The following is a 22,902-nucleotide window of genomic DNA, read 5'->3' on the forward strand; positions in this document are numbered from 1 at the left end:
TAAACGATTATCATGAACAAGGAAATATAATAATAACTAATTTATTATTGCCTCTAGGGCATATTTCCAACAGTCTCCCACTTGCACTAGAGTCAATAATCTAGTTCACATCGCCATGTGATTAACACTCACAGGTCACATCACCATGTGACCAACATCCAAAGAGTTTACTAGAGTCAATAATCTAGTTCACATCACTATGTGATTAACGCTCAATGAGTTCTGGGTTTGATCATGTTGCTTGTGAGAGAGGTTATAGTCAACGGGTCTGAACCTTTCAGATCCGTGTGTGCTTTACAAATCTCTATGTCATCTTGTAGATGCAACTACTACGCTACATTTGGAGCCATTCCAAATAACTGTTCTACTTGGATCTATTCTAAATTGTTGCTCCATTATACGTATCCGGTATCTCTACTCAGAGCTATCCGGATAGGTGTTAAGCTTGCATCGACGTAACCCTTTACGACGAACTCTTTTACCACCTCCATAATCGAGAAAAATTCCTTAGTCCACTAGTTACTAAGGATAACTTTGACCGCTGTCCTGTGATCCATTCTTGGATCACTCTTGTACCCCTTGACTGACTCATGGCAAGGCACACTTCAGGTGCGGTACACAGCATAGCATACTGTAGAGCCTACGTCTTAAGCATAGGGGATGACCTTCGTCCTTTCTCTCTATTTTGCCGTGGTCGAGCTTTAAGTCTTAACTTCGTACCTTATAACTCAGGCAAGAACTCCTTCTTTGACTGATCCATCTTTAACACCTTCAAGATCATGTCAAGGTATGTGCTCATTTGAAAGTACCATTAAGCGTTTTGATCTATCCTTATAGATCTTGATGCTCAATGTTCAAGTAGCTTAATCCAGGCTTTCCATTGAAAAACACTTTCCAAATAACCCTATATGCTTTCCAGAAATTCTACGTCATTCTGATCAACAATATGTCAACAACATATACTCATCAGAAATTCTATAGTGCTCCCACTCACTTCTTTGGAAATACAAGTTTCTCATAAACTTTGTATAAACCCAAAATCTTTGATCATCTCATCAAAGCGTACATTCCAACTCCGAGATGCTTACTCCAGTCCTTAGAAGGATTGCTGGAGCTTTGCATACTTATTAGCATCTTTCAGGATTGACAAAACCTTCCGGTTTGTATCACATACAACCTTTCCTCAAAAAACGTCGAGGAAACAATGTTTTGACATCCTATCTGCAAGATTTCATAAATAATGCAGTAATCACTAATATAATTCCAACAGACTCTTAGCATCGCTACGAGTGAGAAAGTCTCATCGTAGTCAACTCCTTGAACTTGTCGGAAAACATCTTAACGACAAGTCGAGCTTTCTTAATGGTGATACTTGCCATCATTGTCCGTCTTCCTTTTAAAAAATCCATCTATACTTCAACAGCCTTACGACCATCGAGCCATTCTGCCAAAGTCTACACTTTGTTTTCATACATGGATCCTCTCTCGGATTTTATGGCCTCGGGCCATTTATCGGAATCCGGGCCCACCATCGCTTCTTCATAGCTCGTAGGTTCATTGTTGTCTAGCAACATGACTTCCAAGACAGGATTACGTACCACTCTGAAGTAGTACACATCCTTGTCATCCCACGAGGTTTGTTAGTGACTTGATCTGAAGTTTCATGATCACTATCATAAGCTTCCACTTCAATTGGTGTAGGTGCCACAGGAACAACTTCCTGTGCCCTGCCACACACTAGTTGAAGAGACGGTTCAATAACCTCATCAAGTCTCCACCATCCTCCCACTCAATTCTTTCGAGAGAAACTTTTCCTCGAGAAAGGACCCGATTCTAGAAACAATCCCTTATTGCTTTCGAATCTGAGACAGGAGGTATACCCAACTGTTTTGGGTGTCCTATGAAGATGCATTTATCCGCTTTGGGTTCGAGCTTATCAGCCTGAAACTTCTTCACATAAGCGTCGCAGCCCCAAACTTCTAAGAAATGACAGCTTAGGTTTCTCTAAACCATAGTTCATACGGTGTCATCTCATCGGAATTATGTGGTGCCCTATTTAAAGTGAATGTGGTTGTCTTTAATGCCTAACCCATAAACTATCGTGGCAGTTTGATAAGTGACATCATGGTATGCATCATATCCAATAGGGTGTAGTTATGATGTTCGGACACACCATCACACTATGGTGTTCCAGGCTGTATTAGTTGTGAAACAATTTCCACAATGTCTTAATTCTGTGCCAAACTCGTAATTCAGATATTCATCTCTATGATCATATCATACATATTTTATCCTCTTGTCACGACGATCTTTCAACTTCACCCTGAAATTACTTGAACCTTTCAATAATTCAGACTCGTGATTCATTAAGTAAATATACTCAACATCTACTCAAGTCATCTGTGAAGTAAGAACATAACGATATCCACTACATGCCTCAGCACTCATTGGATTGCACTCATCAAAATGTATTACTTCCAACAAGTTGCTTTCTAGTTCCATTTTACTGAAAAATGAGGCTTTCAGTCATCTTGCCCATGTGTATGATTTGCATGTCTCAAGTGATTCAAAATCAAGTGAGTCCAAACGATCCATCTGCATGGAGTTTCTTCATGCATATACACCAATAGACATGGTTCGCATGTCTCAAACTTCTCAAAAACGAGTGAGCCCAAAGATCCATCAACATGGAACTTCTTCATGCATTTTATACCGATATGACTTACGTGGCAGTGCCACAAGTAGGTGGTACTATCATTACTATCTTTTGGCATGAACATGTGTATCACTACGATCAAGATTCAATAAACCATTCATTTCAGGTGCAAGACCATTGAAGGTATTATTCAAATAAACAGAGTAACCGTTATTCTCCTTAAATGAATAACCGTATTGCGATAGACATAATCCAATCATGTCTATGCTCAACGCAAACACCAATCTCGATGGTAGAGGGAGCATGCGATGCTTGATCATATCAATATTGGAAACACTTCCAACACATATCGTCAGCTCACCTTTAGCTAGTCTCCGTTTATTCCGTAGCTTTTATTTCGAGTTACCAACACTTAGCAACCGAACCAGTATCTAATACCCTGGTGCTACTAGGAGTACTAGTAAAGTACACATCAACACAATGTATATCCAATATACTTCTATCGACCTTGCCAGCCTTCTAATCTACCAAGTATCTAGGGTAATTCTGCTCCAGTGGCTGTTCCCCTTATTACAGAAGCACTCAGTCTCGGGTTTGGGTTCAACCTTGGGTTTCTTCACTAGAGCAGCAGCTGAAGTGCCGTTTCATGAAGTATCCCTTTGTTCCCTTGCCCTTCTTGAAACTAGTGGTTTCACCAACCATCAACAATTGATGCTCCTTCTTGATTTCTACTTTCGCGGTGTCAAACATCGCGAATATCTCAAGGATCATCATATATGTCCCTGATATATCATAGTTCATCACGAAGCTCTAGCAGCTTGGTGGTAATGACTTTGGAGAACCATCACTATTTCATCTGGAAGATCAACTCCCACTCGATTCAAGCGATTGTTGTACTTAGACAATCTGAGCACAAGCTCAACAATTAAGCTTTTCTCCCTTAGTTTGTAGGCTAAGAAAATCGTCGGAGGTCTTATACCTTTTGACGTGGGCACGAGCCTGAAATCCCAATTTCAGCCCTCAAAACATCTCATATGTTTTGCGACGTTTCAAAACCGTCTTCGGTGCCCCAATTCTAAACCGTTTAACCAAACTATCACGCAGTTATCAAAATGTGTATGTCAGATGTTCGCAACATCCACAGACAACGTTCGAGGTTCAGCACACTGAGCGGTGCATTAAGGACATAAGCCTTCTATGAAGCAATGAGGACAATCCTCAGTTTACGGACCTAGTCCGCATAATTGCTACTATCAACTTTCAACTAAATTTTCTCTAGGAACATAACTAAACAGTAGAACTGAAGCGCGAGCTACGACATAATTTGTGAAGACCTTTTGACTATGTTCAGGATAATTAAGTTCATCTTATGAACTCCCACTCAGATAGACATCCCTCTAGTCATCTAAGTGATTACATGATCCGAGTCAACTAGGCCGTGTCCGATCATCACGTGAGACGGACTAGTCAACATCGGTGAACATCTTCATGTTGATCGTATCTACCATACGACTCATGCTCGAACTTTCGGTCTTCTGTGTTCCGAGGCCATGTCTGTACACATGCTAGGCTCGTCAAGTCAACCTAAGTGTTTCGCGTGTGTAAATCTGTCTTACACCCGTTGTATGTGAATGTTAGAATCTATCACACCCGATCATCATGTGGTGCTTCGAAACAACGAACTGTCGCAACGGTGCACAGTTAGGGGGAACACTTTCTTGAAATTATTATGAGGGATCATCTTATTTACTACCGTCGTTCTAAGTAAACAAGATGCAAAAACATGATAAACATCACATGCAATCAAATAGTGACATGATATGGCCAACTATATGCCCTAATGACTAGATCCTAGAGGCAATAATAAATTAGTTATTATTATATTTCCTTGTTCATGATAATCGTTTATTATCCATGCTAGAATTGTATTGATAGGAAACTCAGATACATGTGTGGATACATAGACAACACCATGTCCCTAGTAAGCCTCTAGTTGACTAGCTCGTTGATCAATAGATGGTTACGGTTTCCTGACCATGGACATTGGATGTCGTTGATAACGGGATCACATCATTAGGAGAATGATGTGATGGACAAGACCCAATCCTAAGCCTAGCACAAAGATCATGTAGTTCGTATGCTAAAGCTTTTCTAATGTCAAGTATCATTTCCTTAGACCATGAGATTGCGCAACTCTCGGATACCGTAGGAGTGCTTTCGGTGTGCCAAACGTCACAACGTAACTGGGTGGCTATAAAGGTACACTACAGGTATCTCCGAAAGTGTCTGTTGGGTTGGCACGAATCGAGACTGGGATTTGTCACTCCGTGTAAACGGAGAGGTATCTCTGGGCCCACTCGGTAGGACATCATCATAATGTGCACAATGTGATCAAGGAGTTAATCACGGGATGATGTGTTACGAAACGAGTAAAGAGACTTGCCAGTAACGAGATTGAACAAGGTATCGGGATACCGACGATCGAATCTCGGGCAAGTATCATACCGCTAGACAAAGGGAATTGTATACGGGATTGATTAAGTCCTTGACATCGTGGTTCATCCGATGAGATCATCGTGGAACATGTGGGAGCCAACATGGGTATCCAGATCCGCTGTTGGTTATTGACCAGAGAGTCATCTCGGTCATGTCTGCATGTCTCCCGAACCCGTAGGGTCTACACACTTAAGGTTCGGTGACGCTAGGGTTATAGAGATATTAGTATGCGGTAACCCGAAAGTTGTTCGGAGTCCCGGATGAGATCCCGGACGTCACGAGGAGTTCCGGAATGGTCCGGAGGTAAAGAATTATATATAGGAAGTGCTATTTCGGCTATCGGGACAAGTTTCGGGGTCACCGGTATTGTACCGGGACCACCGGAAGGGTCCCGGGGGTCCACCGGGTGGGGCCACCTGCCCCGGAGGGCCACATGGGCTGTAGGGGGTGCGCCTTGGCCTACATGGGCCAAGGGCACCAGCCCCTAGAGGCCCATGCACCAAAGGGACAAGAGGAGGGGAGAGTCCTAAAGGGGGAAGGCACCTCCGAGGTGCCTTGGGGAGGATGGACTCCTTCCCCCCTTGGCCGCACCCTTCCTTGGAGGAAGGGGCAAGGCTGCGCCCTCCCCCTCTCCCTTGGCCCTATATATAGTGGGGGGAAGGGAGGGCAACCATATCTAAGCCCTGGCGCCTCCCTCTCCCTCCCATGACACATCTTCCTCCTCCCACAGCGCTTGGCGAAGCCCTGTTGGAATCCCGCTACTTCCACCACCACGCCGTCGTGCTGCTGGATCTCCATCAACCTCTCCTCCCCCCTTGCTGGATCAAGAAGGAGGAGACGTCGCTGCTCCGTACGTGTGTTAAACGCGGAGGTGCCGTCGTTCGGCGCTAGGATCATCGGTGATTTGGATCACGACGAGTACGACTCCATCAACCCCGTTCTCTTGAACGCTTCCGCGCGCGATCTACAAGGGTATGTAGATCCACTCCTCCCTCGTTGCTAGATGACTCCATAGATAGATCTTGGTGACACGTAGGAAAATTTTGAATTTATGCTACGTTCCCCAACAGTGGCATCATGAGCTAGGTCTATGCGTAGCTTCTATGCACGAGTAGAACACAAAGTAGTTGTGGGCGTTGATTTTGTTCAATATGCTTGCCGTTACTAGTCTTATCTTGATTCGGCGGCATTGTGGGATGAAGCGGCCCGGACCGACCTTACACGTACTCTCACGTGAGAATGCTTCCACCGACTGATATGCACTAGTTGCATAAGGTGGCTAGCGGGTGTCTGTCTCTCCTACTTTAGTCGGATCGGATTCGATGAAAAGGGTCCTTATGAAGGGTAAATAGCAATTGGCATATCACGTTGTGGTCTTTGCGTAGGTAAGAAACGTTCTTGCTAGAAACCCATAGCAGCCACGTAAAACATGAAAACAACAATTAGAGGACGTTTAACTTGTTTTTGCAGGGTATGCTATGTGATGTGATATGGCCAAAAGGATGTGATGAATGATATATGTGACGTATGAGATTGATCATGTTCTTGTAATAGGAATCACGACTTGCATGTCGATGAGTATGACAACCGGCAGGAGCCATAGGAGTTGTCTTAATTTATTTATGACCTGCGTGTCAACTTAAACGTCATGTAATTACTTTACTTTATTGCTAAAGCGTTAGCCATAGTAGTAGCAGTAATAGATGACGAGACAACTTCAAGAAGACACGATGATGGAGATCATGGTGTCATGCCGGTGACAAGATGATCATGGAGCCCCAAGATGGAGATCAAAGGAGCTATATGATATTGGCCATATCATGTCACTACTATTTGATTGCATGTGATGTTTATCATGTTTTTGCATCTTGTTTACTTAGAACGACGGTAGTAAATAAGATGATCCCTCATTAAAATATCAAGAAGTGTTCTCCCCTAACTGTGCACCGTTGCTAAAGTTCGTCGTTTCGAAGCACCACGTGATGATCGGGTGTGATAGATCCTTACGTTCACATACAACGGGTGTAAGACAGTTTTACAGATGCAAAACACTTAGGGTTAACTTGACGAGCCTAGCATGTACAGACATGGCCTCGGAACACAGAGACCGAAAGGTCGAGCATGAGTCGTATGGTAGATACGATCAACATGAAGATGTTCACCGATGATGACTAGTCCGTCTCACGTGATGATCAGACACGGCCTAGTTGACTCGGATCATGTAATCGCTTAGATGACTAGAGGGATGTCTATCTGAGTGGGAGTTCATAAGATGAACTTAATTATCCTGAACATAGTCCGAAGGTCTTCGCAAATTATATCGTAGCTCGCGCTTCTGTTCTACTGTTTAGATTTGTTCCTAGAGAAAATTTTGGTTGAAAGTTGATAGTAGCAATTATGCGGACTAGGTCCGTAAACTGAGGATTGTCCTCATTGCTTCATAGAAGGCTTATGTCCTTAATGCACCGCTCAGTGTGCTGAACCTCGAACGTTGTCTGTGGATGTTGCGAACATCTGACATACACATTTTGATAACTACGTGATAGTTCAGTTAAACGGTTTAGAATTGAGGCACCGAAGACGGTTTTGAAACGTCGCAAAACATATGAGATGTTTTGAGGGCTGAAATTGGGATTTCAAGCTCGTGCCCACGTCAAAAGGTATAAGACCTCCGACGATTTTCTTAGCCTACAAACTAAGGGAGAAAAGCTCAATTGTTGAGCTTGTGCTCAGATTGTGTAAGTACAACAATCGCTTGAATCGAGTGGGAGTTGATCTTCCAGATGAAATAGTGATGGTTCTCAAAGTCATTACCACCATGCTGCTAGAGCTTCGTGATGAACTATGATATATCAGGGACATATATGATGATCCTTGAGATATTCGCGATGTTTGACACCGCGAAAGTAGAAATCAAGAAGGAGCATCAATTGTTGATGGTTGGTGAAACCACTAGTTTCAAGAAGGGCAAGGGCAAGAAGGGATACTTCATGAAACGGCAATTCAGCTGCTGCTCTGGTGAAGAAACCCAAGGTTGAACCCAAACCCGAGACTAAGTGCCTCTGTAATAAGGGGAACAGCCACTGGAGCAGAACTACCCTAGATACTTGGTAGATGAGAAGGCTGGCAAGGTCGATAGAAGTATATTGGATATACATTGTGTTGATGTGTACTTTACTAGTACTCCTAGTAGCACCAGGGTATTAGATACCGGTTCGGTTGCTAAGGGTTAGTAACTCGAAATAAAAGCTACAGAATAAACGGAGACTAGCTAAAGGTGAGCTGACGATATGTGTTGGAAGTGTTTCCAATGTTGATATGATCAAGCATCGCATGCTCCCTCTACCATCGAGATTGGTGTTTGAGTTGAGCATAGACATGATTGGATTATGTCTATCGCAATACGGTTATTCATTTAAGGAGAATAACGGTTACTCTGTTTATTTGAATAATACCTTCAATGGTCTTGCACCTAAAATGAATGGTTTATTGAATCTCGATCGTAGTGATACACATATTCATGCCAAAAGATAGTAATGATAGTACCACCTACTTGTGGCACTGCCACGTAAGTCATATCGGTATAAAACGCATGAAGAAGCTCCATGTTGATGGATCTTTGAGCTCACTCGTTTTTGAAAGGATTGAGACATGCGAACCATGTTTGTTGGTAGATATGCATGAAGAAACTCCATGCAGATGGATCATTTGGACTCACTTGATTTTGAATCACTTGAGACATGCAAATCATACCACATGGGCAAGATGACTAAAAGCCTCATTTTTCAGTAAAATGGAACTAGAAAGCAACTTGTTGGAAGAAATACATTTTGATGTGTGCAGTCCAATGAGTGTTGAGGCGTGTAGTGGATATCGTTATGTTCTTACTTCACAGATGATTTGAGTAGATGTTGAGTATATTTACTTAATGAATCATGAGTCTGAATTATTGAAAGGTTCAAGTAATTTCAGGGTGAAGTTGATAGATCGTCGTGATAAGAGGATAAAATATCTATGATATGATCATAGAGATGAATATCTGAATTACGAGTTTGGCACAGAATTAAGACATTGTGGAAATTGTTTCACAACTAATACAGCCTGGAACACCATAGTGTGATGGTGTGTCCGAACATCATAACTGCACCCTATTGGATATGATGCATACCATGATGTCTCTTATCGAATTACCACGATAGTTTATGGGTTAGGCATTAGAGATAACCACATTCACTTTAAATAGGGCACCACGCAATTCCGATGAGATGACACCGTATGAACTATGGTTTAGAGAAACCTAAGCTGTCATTTCTTAAAAAAGTTTGGGGCTGCGACGCTTATGTGGAAAAGTTTCAGGCTGATAAGCTCGAACCCAAAGCGGATAAATGCATCTTCATAGGACACCCAAAACATTTGGGTATACCTCCTGTCTCAGATTCGAAAGCAATAAGGGATTGTTTCTAGAATCGGGTCCTTTCTCGAGGAAAAGTTTCTCTCGAAAGAATTGAGTGGGAGGATGGTGGAGACTTGATGAGGTTATTGAACCGTCTCTTCAACTAGTGTGTGGCAGGGCACAGGAAGTTGTTCCTGTGGCACCTACACCAATTGAAGTGGAAGCTTATGATAGTGATCATGAAACTTCAGATCAAGTCACTACCAAACCTCGTGGGATGACAAGGATGCGTACTACTTCAGAGTGGTACGTAATCCTGTCTTGGAAGTCATGTTGCTAGACAAAAATGAACCTACGAGCTATGAAGAAGCGATGGTGGGCCCAGATTCTGATAAATGGCTCGAGGCCATAAAATCCGAGAGAGGATCCATGTATGAAAACAAAGTGTAGACTTTGGCAGAACGGCTCGATGGTCGTAAGGCTGTTGAAGTACAGATGGATTTTTTTAAAGGAAGATGGACAATGATGGCAAGTATCACCATTAAGAAAGCTCGACTTGCCGTTAAGATGTTTTCCGACAAGTTCAAGGAGTTGACTACGATGAGACTTTCTCACTCGTAGCGATGCTAAGAGTCTGTTGGATTATATTAGCGATTACTGCATTATTTATGAAATCTTGCAGATAGGATGTCAAAACATTGTTTCCTCGACGTTTTTTGAGGAAAGGTTGTATGTGATACAAACCGGAAGGTTTTGTCAATCCTGAAAGATGCTAATAAGTATGCAAAGCTCCAGCAATCCTCCTAGGGACTGGAGTAAGCATCTCGGAGTTGGAATGTATGCTTTGATGAGATTTTGGGTGTATACAAAGTTTATTTCCAAAGTTCATTTCTGATCAAAGATTTTGGGTGTATACAAAGTTTATGTGAAACTTGTATTTCCAAAGAAGTGAGTGGGAGCACTATAAAATTTCTGATAAATATATGTTGTTGACATATTGTTGATCAGAAATGATGTAGAATTTCTGGAAAGCATATAGGGTTATTTGGAAAGTGTTTTTCAATGGAAAGCCTGGATTAAGCTACTTGAACATTGAGCATCAAGATCTATAAGAATAGATCAAAACGCTTAATGGTACTTTCAAATGAGCACATACCTTGACATGATCTTGAAGGTGTTCAAGATGGATCAGTCAAAGAAGGAGTTCTTGCCTGAGTTGTAAGGTATGAAGTTAAGACTTAAAGCTCGACCATGGCATAATAGAGAGAAAGGACGAAGGTCGTCCCCTATGCTTAAGACGTAGGCTCTACAGTATGCTATGCTGTGTACCGCACCTGAAGTTTGCCTTGCCATGAGTCAGCCAAGGGGTACAAGAGTGATCCAAGAATGGATCACAGTACGGCGGTCAAAGTTATCCTTAGTAACTAGTGGACTAAGGAATTTTCTCGGTTATGGAGGTGATGAAGAGTTCGACGTAAAGAGTTACGACGATGCAAGCTTAACACCTATCCGGATAGCTCTGATTAGAGATACCGGATACGTATAATGGAGCAACAATTTAGAATAACTCCAAGTAGAACAGTTATTTGAAATGGCTCCAAATAGAGCGTGGTAGCTGCATCTAGGAGATGACATAGAGATTTGTAAAGCACACACGGATCTGAAAGGTTCAGACCCGTTGACTAAAACCTCTCTCACAACCAACATGATCAAACCCAGAACTCATTGAGTGTTAATCACATAGTGATGTGAACTAGATTATTGACTCTAGTAAACTCTTTGGATGTTGGTTACATGGCGATGTGACCTGTGAGTGTTGATCACATGGCGATGTGAACTAGATTATTGACTCTAGTGCAAGTGGGAGACTGTTGGAAATATGCCCTAGAGGCAATTATAAATTAGTTATTATTATATTTCCTTGTTCATGATAATCGTTTATTATCCATGCTAGAATTGTATTGATAGGAAACTCAGATACATGTGTGGATACATAGACAACACCATGTCCCTAGTAAGCCTCTAGTTGACTAGCTCATTGATCAATAGATGGTTACGGTTTCCTGACCATGGACATTGGATGTCGTTGATAATGGGATCACATCATTAGGAGAATGATGTGATGGACAAGACCCAATCCTAAGCCTAGCACAAAGATCATGTAGTTCGTATGCTAAAGCTTTTCTAATGTCAAGTATCATTTCCTTAGACCATGAGATTGTGCAACTCCCGGATACCGTAGGAGTGCTTTGGGTGTGCCAAACGTCACAACGTAACTGGGTGGCTATAAAGGTACACTACAGGTATCTCCGAAAGTGTCTGTTGGGTTGGCATGAATCGAGACTGGGATTTGTCACTCCATGTAAACGGAGAGGTATCTCTGGGCCCACTCGGTAGGACATCATCATAAGGAGAGGGAGGGCTGCGCCCCCACCTAGGGTTCCCTCCCTAAGGGCGGCGGCAGCCCCCAGATCCCATCTGGGTGGCGGCCAAGGGGGGAGAGAGGGGGGCGCACCTAGGGTGGGCCTTAAGGCCCATCTGGACCTAGGGTTTGCCCCCTCCCACTCTCCCTTGCGCCTTGGGCCTTGGTGGGGGGCGCACCAGCCCACCTGGGGCTGGTCCCCTCCCACACTTGGCCCACGCAGCCTTCTGGGGCTGGTGGCCCCACCTGGTGGACCCCCGGGACCCTCCCGGTGGTCCCGATACGTTACCGATAGCACCCGAAACTTTTCCGGTGACCAAAACGGGACTTACCATATATAAATCTTTACCTCCGGACCATTCCGGAACTCCTCGTGACGTCCGGGATCTCATCCGGGACTCCGAACAACATTCGGTAACCGCGTACATACTTTCCCTATGACCCTAGCGTCATCGAAACTTAAGTGTGTAGACCCTACGGGCTCGGGAGCCATGCAGACATGGCCGAGACATATCTCCGGCCAATAACCAACAGCGGATCTGGATACCCATGTTGGCTCCCACATGTTCCATGATGATCTCATTGGATGAACCACGATGTCAAGGATTCAATCAATCCCGTATGCAATTCCCTTTGTCTAGCGGTATTGTACTTGCCCGAGATTCGATCGTCGGTATCCCGATACCTTGTTCAATCTCATTACCGACAAGTCTCTTTACTCGTTCCGTAACACATCATCCCGTGATCAACTCATTGGTCACATTGTGCACATTATGATGATGTCCTACCGAGTGGGCCCAGAGATACCTCTCCGTCACACGGAGTGACAAATCCCAGTCTCGATTCGTGCCAACCCAACAGACACTTTCGGAGATACCCGTAGTGCACCTTTATAGCCACCCAGTTACATTGTGACGTTTGGCACACCCAAAGCATTGCTACGGTATCCGGGAGTTGCACAATCTCATGGTCTAAGGAAATGATACTTGACATTAGAAAAGCTTTAGCATACGAACTATACGATCTTGTGCTAGGCTTAGGATTGGGTCTTGTCCATCACATCATTCTCCTAATGATGTGATCCCGTTATCAACGACATCCAATGTCCATGGTCAGGAAACCGTAACCATCTATTGATCAACGAGCTAGTCAACTAGAGGCTTACTAGGGACATGGTGTTGTCTATGTATCCACATATGTATCTGAGTTTCCTATCAATACAATTCTAGCATGGATAATAAACGATTATCATGAACAAGGAAATATAATAATAACCAGTTTATTATTGCCTCTAGGGCATATTTCCAACAGTCTCCCACTTGCACTAGAGTCAATAATCTAGTTCACATCGCCATGTGATCACGGGTCACATCGCCATGTGACTAACATCCAAAGAGTTTACTAGAGTCAATAATCTAGTTCACATCACTATGTGATTAACACTCAATGAGTTCTGGGTTTGATCATGTTTATGCTTGTGAGAGAGGTTGTAGTCAACGGGTCTGCAACATTCAGATCCCTATGTATTTCGCAAAACTTTATGTCATATCGTAGATGCTGCTACCACGTTCCACTTGGAGCTATTCCAAATGGTTGCTCCACTATACGTATCCGGTTTGCTACTCAGAGTCATTCGGATAGGTGTTAAGGCTTGCATCGACGTAACCCTTTACGCTGAACTCTTTATCACCTCCATAATCGAGAAACATGTCCTTATTTTCTCCAAGGACAATTTTGACCGCTGTCTGGTGATCCACTCCTTGATCACCTTTGTACCCTCTTGCCGAACATGTGGCAAGGCACACATCAGGTGCGGTACACAGCATAGCATACTATGGAGCCTATGTCTAAGCATAGGGGATGACCTTCGTCCTTTCTCTCTATTCTGCCGTGGTCGAGCTTTAAGTCTTAACTTCATACCTTACAACTCAGGCAAGAACTCCTTCTTTGACTGATCCATCTTGAACACCTTCAAGATCATGTCAAGGTATGTGCTCATTTGAAAGTACCATTAAGCGTTTTGATCTATCCTTATAGATCTTGATGCTCAATGTTCAAGTGGCTTAATCCAGGTTTTCCATTGAAAAAACACTTTTCAAATAACCCTATATGCTTTCTAGAAATTCTACATCATTTCTGATCAACAATATGTCAACAACATATACTCATCAGAAATTCTATAGTGCTCCCACTCACTTCTTTGGAAATACAAGTTTCTCATAAACTTTGTATAAACCCAAAATCTTTGATCATCTCATCAAAGCGTACATTCCAACTCCGAGATTCTTACTCCAGTACTTAGAAGGATTGCTGGAGCTTTGCATACTTGTTAGCATTTTTCAGGATTGACAAAACCTTCTGGTTGTATCTCATACAATCTTTCCTCAAGAAAATCGTCGAGGAAACAATGTTTTGACATCCTATCTGCAAGATTTCATAAATAATGCAGTAACTGCTAACATAATTCCAACAGACTTTTAGCATCGCTACGTGTGAGAAAGTCTCATCATAGTCAACTCCTTGAACTTGTCGGGAAACATCTTAACGACAAGTCGAGCTTTCTCAATGGTGACACTTACCATCATTGTTTGTCTTCCTTTTAAAATCCATCTGCACCCAACAGCCTTACGACTATCAAGTAGTTCTTCCAAAGTCTACACTTTGTTTTCATGCATGGATCCTCTCTCGGATTTTATGGCCTCGAGCCATTTTTCGGAATCCGGGCCCACCATCGCTTCTCCATAGCTCGTAGGTTCATTATTGTCTAGCAACATGACTTCCAAGACAGGATCACGTGCCACTTTGAAGTAGTACACATCCTTGTCGTCCTACGAGGTTTGGTAGTGACTTGATCCGAAGTTTCATGATCACTATCATAAGCTTCTACTTCAATTGGTGTAGGTGCCACAGGAACAACTTCCTGTGCCTTGCTACACACTAGTTGAAGTGACGGTTCAATAGCCTCATCAAGTCTCCACCATCCTCCCACTCAATTCTTTCGAGAGAAACCTTTTTTCTCGAGAAAGGACCCGATTTCAGAAACAATCCCTATTGCTTTCGGATCTGAGACAGGAGGTATACCCAACTGTTTTGGGTGTCCTATGAAGATGCATTTATCCGCTTTTGGGTTCGAGCTTATCAGCCTGAAACTTTTCCACATAAGCATCGTGGCCCCAAACTTTTAAGAAACAACAGCCTAGGTTTCTCTAAACCATAGTTCATACGGTGTCATCTCAACAGATTTGTGTGGTGCCCTATTTAAAGTGAATGCGGTTGTCTCTAATGCCTAACCCATAAACGATAGTGGTAATTCGATAAGAGACATCATGGTATGCACCACATCCAATAGGGTGCAGTTATGATGTTCGGACACACCATCACACTATGGTGTTCCCGGCGGTATTAGTCGTGAAACAATTTCCACAATGTCTTAATTGTGTGCCAAACTCGTAACTCAGATAGGAATCTCTATAGACATTTTATCCTCTTGTCACGACGATCTTCAACTTCACTCTGAAATTACTTGAACCTTTCAATAATTCAGACTCATGATTCATCAAGTAAATATACTTTAGCATCTACTCAAATCATCTGTGAAGTAAGAACATAACGATATCCACTACATGCCTCAGCACTCATTGGACTGCACACATCAAGATGTATTACTTCCAACAAGTTGCTTTCTTGTTCCATCTTACTGAAAACGAGGCTTTTCAGTCATCTTGCCCATGTGGTATGATTTGCATGTCTCAAGTGATTCAAAATCAAGTGAGTCCAAACGATCCATCTGTATGGAGTTTCTTCATGCATATCTACCAACAAACATGGTTCACATGTCTCAATCTTTTCAAAAACGAGTGAGTCCAAAGATCCATCAACATGGAGCTTCTTCATGCGTTTTATACCAATATGACTCAAATTGCAGTGCCACAAGTGTGTGGTACTATCATTACTATCTTATATCTTTTCGCATGAACATGTTTATCACTACGATCGGGATGGTATTATTCAAATAAACAGAGTAACCATTATTCTCCTTAAATGAATAACCGTATTGCGATAAACATAATCCAATCATGTTTATGCCCAACGCAGACACCAAATAACAATTATTTAGGTTTTAATACCAATCTCGATGGTAGAGGGAGCGCACGATATTTGATTGCATCAACCTTGGAAATACTTCCAACACATATCGTCATCTCACCTTTAGCTAGTCTCCGTTTATTCCGTAGCCTTTTATTTCGAGTTACTAACACTTACCAACCGAACCGGTATCTAATACCCTGGTGCTACTAGGAGTACTAGTAAAGTACACATTAATATAATGCATATCCAATATACTTTCGTTGACCTTGCCTGCCTTCTCATCTACCAAGTATCTAGGGTGGTTCTGTTTCAGTGACCGTTCCCCTTATTACAGAAGCACTTAGTCTCGGGCTTGGGTTCAACTTTGGGTTTCTTCACTAGAGCAGCAACTGATTTGTTGTTTCATGAAGTATCCCTTTCTTGCCCTTGCCCTTCTTGAAACTAGTGGTTTTACTAACCATCAACAATTGATGCTCCCTTTTGATTTCTACTTTCGTGGTGTCGCGAATAGCTCAAGGATCATATCTATCCCTGATATGGTATAGTTCATCACGAAGCTCTAGTAGCTTGGTGACAGTGACTTTGGAGAACCATCACTATCTCATCTGGAAGATCAACTCCCACTCGATTCAAGCGATCGTTGTACTCATACAATCTGAGCACATGCTCAACGATTGAGCTTTTCTCCTTAGTTTGCAGGCTTAAGAAACTTGTCAAAGGTCTCATACCTCTTGAGTGGGCACTAGCCTGAAATCCCAATTTCAGTCCTTGGAACATCTCATATGTTCTGTGATGTTTCAAAAACGTCTTTGGTGCCTCAATCCTAAACCATTTAGCATTACACACTGAACTATCATGTAGTCATCAAAACATGTATGTCAGATGTTCGCAACATCCACAACCAACGCTCGAGGTTCAGCTCACTGAGCGGTGCATTAAGGACATAATCCTTCTGCGCAGCAATGAGGAAAATCCTCAGTTTACGGACCCAGTCCGCATAATTGCTACCATCAACTTTCAACTAAATTTTCTCTAGGAACGTATCTAAAATAGTAGAACTAAAGCGTAAGCTACGACATAATTTGCAAAGTCCTTTTGACTATGTTCATGATAATTGAGTTCATCTGATTATTTCATGAACTCCCACTCAGATAGACATCCCTCTAGTCATCTAAGTGATACATGATCCGAATCGACTAGGCCGTGTCCGATCATCACGTGAGACGGACTAGTCATCATCGGTGAACATCTTCATGTTGATCGTATCTACCATACGACTCATGCTCGACCTTTCGGTCTCTTGTGTTCCGAGTCCATGTCTGTACATGCTAGGCTCGTCAAGTCAACCTAAGTGTTTCGCGTGTGTAAATCTGTCTTACACCCGTTGTATGTGAACGTTAGAATCTATCACACCCGATCATCATGTGGTGCTTCGAAACGACGAACTTTCGCAACGGTGCACAGTTAGGGGGAACACTTTCTTGAAATTTTAATGAGGGGTCATCTTATTTACTACCGGGGATCTAAGCAAATAAGATGCAAAAACATGATAAACATCACATGCAATCAAATAGTGACATGATATGGCCATCATCACTTCGCTCCTTTTGATCTCCATCTTCGGGGCTCCATGATCATCATCATCACCGGCATGACACCATGATCTCCATCATCATGTCTTCATGAAGTTGTCTCGTCATCTATTACTTCTACTACTATGGCTAACGGTTTAGCAATAAAGTAAAGTAATTATATGACGTTTATGTTGACACGCAGGTCATAAATAAATTAAGACAACTCCTATGGCTCCTGCCGGTTGTCATACTCATCGACATGCAAGTCGTGATTCCTATTACAAGAACATGATCATCTCATACATCAAATATATCATTCATCACATCCTTTGGCCATATCACATCACATGGCATACCCTGCAAAACAAGTTAGACGTCCTCTAATTGTTGTTTGCATGTTTTACGTGGCTGCTATGGGTTTCTAGCAAGAACGTTTCTTACCTACGCAAAACCACAACGTGATATGTCAATTGCTATTTACCCTTCATAAGGACCCTTTTCATCGAATCCGATCCGACTAAAGTGGGAGAGACTGGCACCCGCTAGCCACCTTATGCAACTAGTGCATGTCAGTCGGTGGAACCTGTCTCACGTAAGTGTACGTGTAAGGTCGGCCCGGGCCGCTTCATCCCACAATACCGTCAAAACAAGATTGGACTAGTAACGGTAAGCATATTGAACAAAATCAACGCCCACAACTACTTTGTGTTCTACTCATGCATAGAATCTACGCATAGACCTAGCTCATGATGCCACTGTTGGGGAACGTAGCAGAAATTCAAAATTTTCTACGCATCACCAAGATCAATCTATGGAGTAATCTAGCAACGAGGGGAAGGAGAGTGCATCTACATACCCTTGTAGATCTCTAAGCGGAAGCGTTACAAGAACGCGGATGAAGGAGTCGTACTCGTAGCGATTCAGATCGCGGTTGATTCCGATATAAGCGTCGAACAACGGCGCCTCCGCGTTCAACACACGTCCAGCCCGGTGACGTCTCCTACGCTTTGATCCAGCAAGGGGAGAAGGAGAGGTTGGGGAAGACTCCGTCCAGCAGCAGCACGACGGCGTGGTGGTGGTGGAGGAGCGCGGGACTCCAGCAGGGCTTCGCCAAGCACTACGAGAGACGAGGAGAGAGAGGGGTAGGGCTGCGCCAACAGGAGAAGAACTTCGTGTGTTGGGCTGCCCCTTTGCCTCCACTATATATAGGGGGAGAGGGAGGGCTGCGCCCCCACCTAGGGTTCCCTCCCTAGGGGCGGCGGCAGCCCCCACATCCCATCTGGGAGGCGGCCAAGGGGGGAGAGAGGGGGGCGCACCTAGGGTGGGCCTTAAGGCCCATCTGGACCTAGGGTTTGCCCCCTCCCACTCTCCCTTGCACCTTGGGCCTTGGTGGGGGCGCACCAGCCCACCTGGGGCTGGTCCCCTCCCACACTTTGCCCACGCAGCCTTCTGGGGCTGGTGGCCCCACCTGGTGGACCCCCGGGACCCTCCCGGTGGTCCTGGTACGTTACCGATAGCACCCGAAACTTTTCCGGTGACCAAAACGGGACTTCCCATATATAAATCTTTACCTCCGGACCATTCCGGAACTCCTCGTGACGTCCGGGATCTCATCCGGGACTCCGAACAACATTCGGTAACCGCGTACATACTTTCCCTATGACCCTAGCGTCATCGAAACTTAAGTGTGTAGACCATACGGGCTCGGGAGCCATGCAGACATGGCCGAGACATATCTCCGGCCAATAACCAACAGCGGGATCTGGATACCCATGTTGGCTCCCACATGTTCCACGATGATCTCATCGGATGAACCACGATGTCAAGGATTCAATCAATCCTGTATGCAATTCCCTTTGTCTAGCGGTGTTGTACTTGCCCGAGATTCGATCGTCGGTATCCCGATACCTTGTTCAATCTCGTTACCGGCAAGTCTCTTTACTCGTTCCATAACACATCATCCTGTGATCAACTCCTTGGTCACATTGTGCACATTATGATGATGTCCTACCGAGTGGGCCCAGAGATACCTCTCCGTCACACGGAGTGACAAATCCCAGTCTCGATTCGTGCCAACCCAACAGACACTTTCGGAGATACCCGTAGTGCACCTTTATAGCCACCCAGTTACGTTGTGACATTTGGCACACCCAAAGCATTCCTCTGGTATCCGGGAGTTGCACAATCTCATGGTCTAAGGAAATGATACTTGACATTAGAAAAGCTTTAGCATACGAACTATACGATCTTGTGCTAGGCTTAGGATTGGGTCTTGTCCATCACATCATTCTCCTAATGATGTGATCCCGTTATCAACGACATCCAATGTCCATGGTCAGGAAACCGTAACCATCTATTGATCAACGAGCTAGTCAACTAGAGGCTTACTAGGGACATGGTGTTGTCTATGTATCCACACATGTATCTGAGTTTCCTATCAATACAATTCTAGCATGGATAATAAACGGTTATCATGAACAAGGAAATATAATAATAACCAGTTTATTATTGCCTCTAGGGCATATTTCCAACAGTGGGCCCCTAGGCAGGTGGACCCCCGGACCCCTTTCGGCACTCCCGGTAGAATACCGATAATGCCCGAAACTTTTCCGGTGACCAAAACAGGACTTCCTATATATGAATATTTACCTCTAGACCATTTCTGAGCTTCTCGTGATGTCCGAGATCTCATCCAGGAATCCGAACAACATTCGGTTACCAATGCACATGTCCCAATACTACTCTAGCATCATCGAACGTTAAGGGTGCGGACCCTATGGGTTCGAGAATCATATAGACATGACCGAGACACCTCTCTGGTCAATAACCAATAGTAGGACATGGATGCCCATATTGGTTCCTACATATTCCACAAAGATATTTATCGGTTGAACAATGACGATGTCAAGGATTCAGTCAATCCAGTATGCAATTCTCTTTGTCCGGCGATATGTTACTTGCCCAAGATTTGATCGTCAGTATCTCCATACCTAGTTCAATCTCGTTACCGGCAAGTCTCTTTACTCATTCCATAATACAATATCCCGTGACTAATGCATTAGGCACGTCGCTTGCAAGCTCTTTACGATGTTGTATTACCGAGAGGGCCCAGAGATATCTCTCTGTCACACGAAGTGGCAAATCCCAATCTCGATCCATGCCAACCTAGGAGACACCTTCGGAGATACCTATAGAGCATCTTTCTGATCATCCAGTTACAAAGTGACGTTTGGATACACACTAAGTATTACAAAAACCTATATCTATTATCCATACTACACTTTTATCACCATCTATTCGCCAAACTAGTGCACCTATACAATTTGCCATTGTATTGGATGTGTTGGGGACACAAGATACTATTTGTTATTTAGTTGCAGGGTTATTTGAGAGAGACCATCTTCATCCTACGCCTCCCGCGGATTGATAAACCTTAGGTCATCCACTTGAGGAAATTTCCTATTGTCCTACAAAACTCTGCACTTGGAGGCCCAACACGAGTCTACAAGAAGTTGTGTAGTAGACATCACGCCGCCCCCACAGTCTCAAAGCTTGGCTGTCGCCGGTCGATCAGCGACCGCGCCTCCGCCATGCCACCGAAGCTTGGCGCCGTCGCTTCGAGTAGTAGTTTTACATCTTCAAATATGCATCACTGTTGGAGCACTACTTTTACATCTCCAATATACATCATCTGTTGAAGTTGGCACTTTTTTGGTGATGTAAAAAGCACTTTTCGGAGATGTAAATTTTACATCTCCAAATTTGCATCTTCTATTGGAAATGCTCCAAGGTTTATCAATCCATGGGAAGTGTAGGATGAAGATGGTCTCTCTCAAACAACCCTGCAATCAAATATAAGAAATCTATTGTGACCCAACACACCCAATACAATAATAAATTGTATAGGCGCACTAGTTTGGTGAAGAGATGGTGATACAAGTGTAGTATGGATGGTAGATATAGGTTTTGCAATGCTTGAAAACAAGGCCTAGGGTTCATACTTTCACTAGTGCAATCTCTCAACAGTGCTAACATAATTGAATCATATACCAATCCCTCAACGTGTGACAAAGAATCACTCCAAAGTTCTTATCAATAGCGGAGAACATAAGATGAAATTATTGTAGGTAGCAAACCACCTCAAATTTATTTTTTCGGTCAATCTATTGGGACATCCCTATAAGTGTCACAAACAACCATTGAGATCGTACTACAATAACACCATATGATACGCATCAATCAACTCTAATGTCACCTAGATACTCTAATGTCACCCCAAGTATCCATGAGTTAATTATTCGATATGCATCAAACGATTTCACATTCATAATATTCAATTCAACACAAAGAACTTCAAAGATTACTGCAAAGTTTCTATCAAAAAAAGTAGGATGAAAACGTGTATCAACCTATGTGCCTAGATTACTCCAATGTCACCTCGGGAATCTGCAAGTTGATTACCAAAACATACATCAAGTGACTCAATAGAATACCACATTGTCACCACGGGTATCCACATGCAAGACATACATCAAGTGATCTCAAATGCAATATTCAATCCGATAATAATGAAACCTCAAAGGGCAGGACTCAATTCATCACAACAAGATAGACAGGGAATAATACCATATGATCCAACTACATTAACAAAGCTCATGGTACATCAAGATCGTGCCCTACCAAGATCACGAGAGAGAGAGAGAGGGAGAGAGAGAGAGATCAAACACAAAGCTAGTGGTACATACCCTCAGCCCCAGGGGTGAACTACTCCTCATCATGGAGACCGCCGGGATGATGAAGATGGCCTCCGATGATGATTTCCCCCCTCCGACAGGGTGCCAAAATGGAGCTATGGATGAGATCGTGGAAGAACAGAGGCTTGCGGCGGCAGAAAACTCATCTAGGTTAACTTTCGGGGGTTTCTGGATTTATAGGAGTTTTGCATAAGTTTCACGTCAGGGGGGGTTCTTGAGGGACCCACAAGCTCAGTCCCAATGCCCTAGGGGGTAGCAGGTGAGCTTGTGGCTCCCCTGGACCTTGTTTGGTCCTCTTCCGAAGTTCTGTGGGTCTCTGATACGTCCATTTTGCATCATGCTTTTATGTTAATATTTATTACATTATGGGTTGTTATTACACATTATGGCACATACTTATGCCTTTTCTCTCTTATTTTACAAGATTTACATGAAGAGGGAGAATGCCGGCAGCTAGAATTCTGGACCGGGAAGGAGCAAATCTGAGATACCTATTCTGCAGAACTCCAAAAGTCCTG

Source organism: Triticum urartu, chromosome 1A (genome assembly GCF_056163025.1).
Source record: "Triticum urartu cultivar PI428250 chromosome 1A, HENAU_Tu73, whole genome shotgun sequence".
NCBI classification, from domain to species: Eukaryota; Viridiplantae; Streptophyta; class Magnoliopsida; order Poales; family Poaceae; genus Triticum; species Triticum urartu.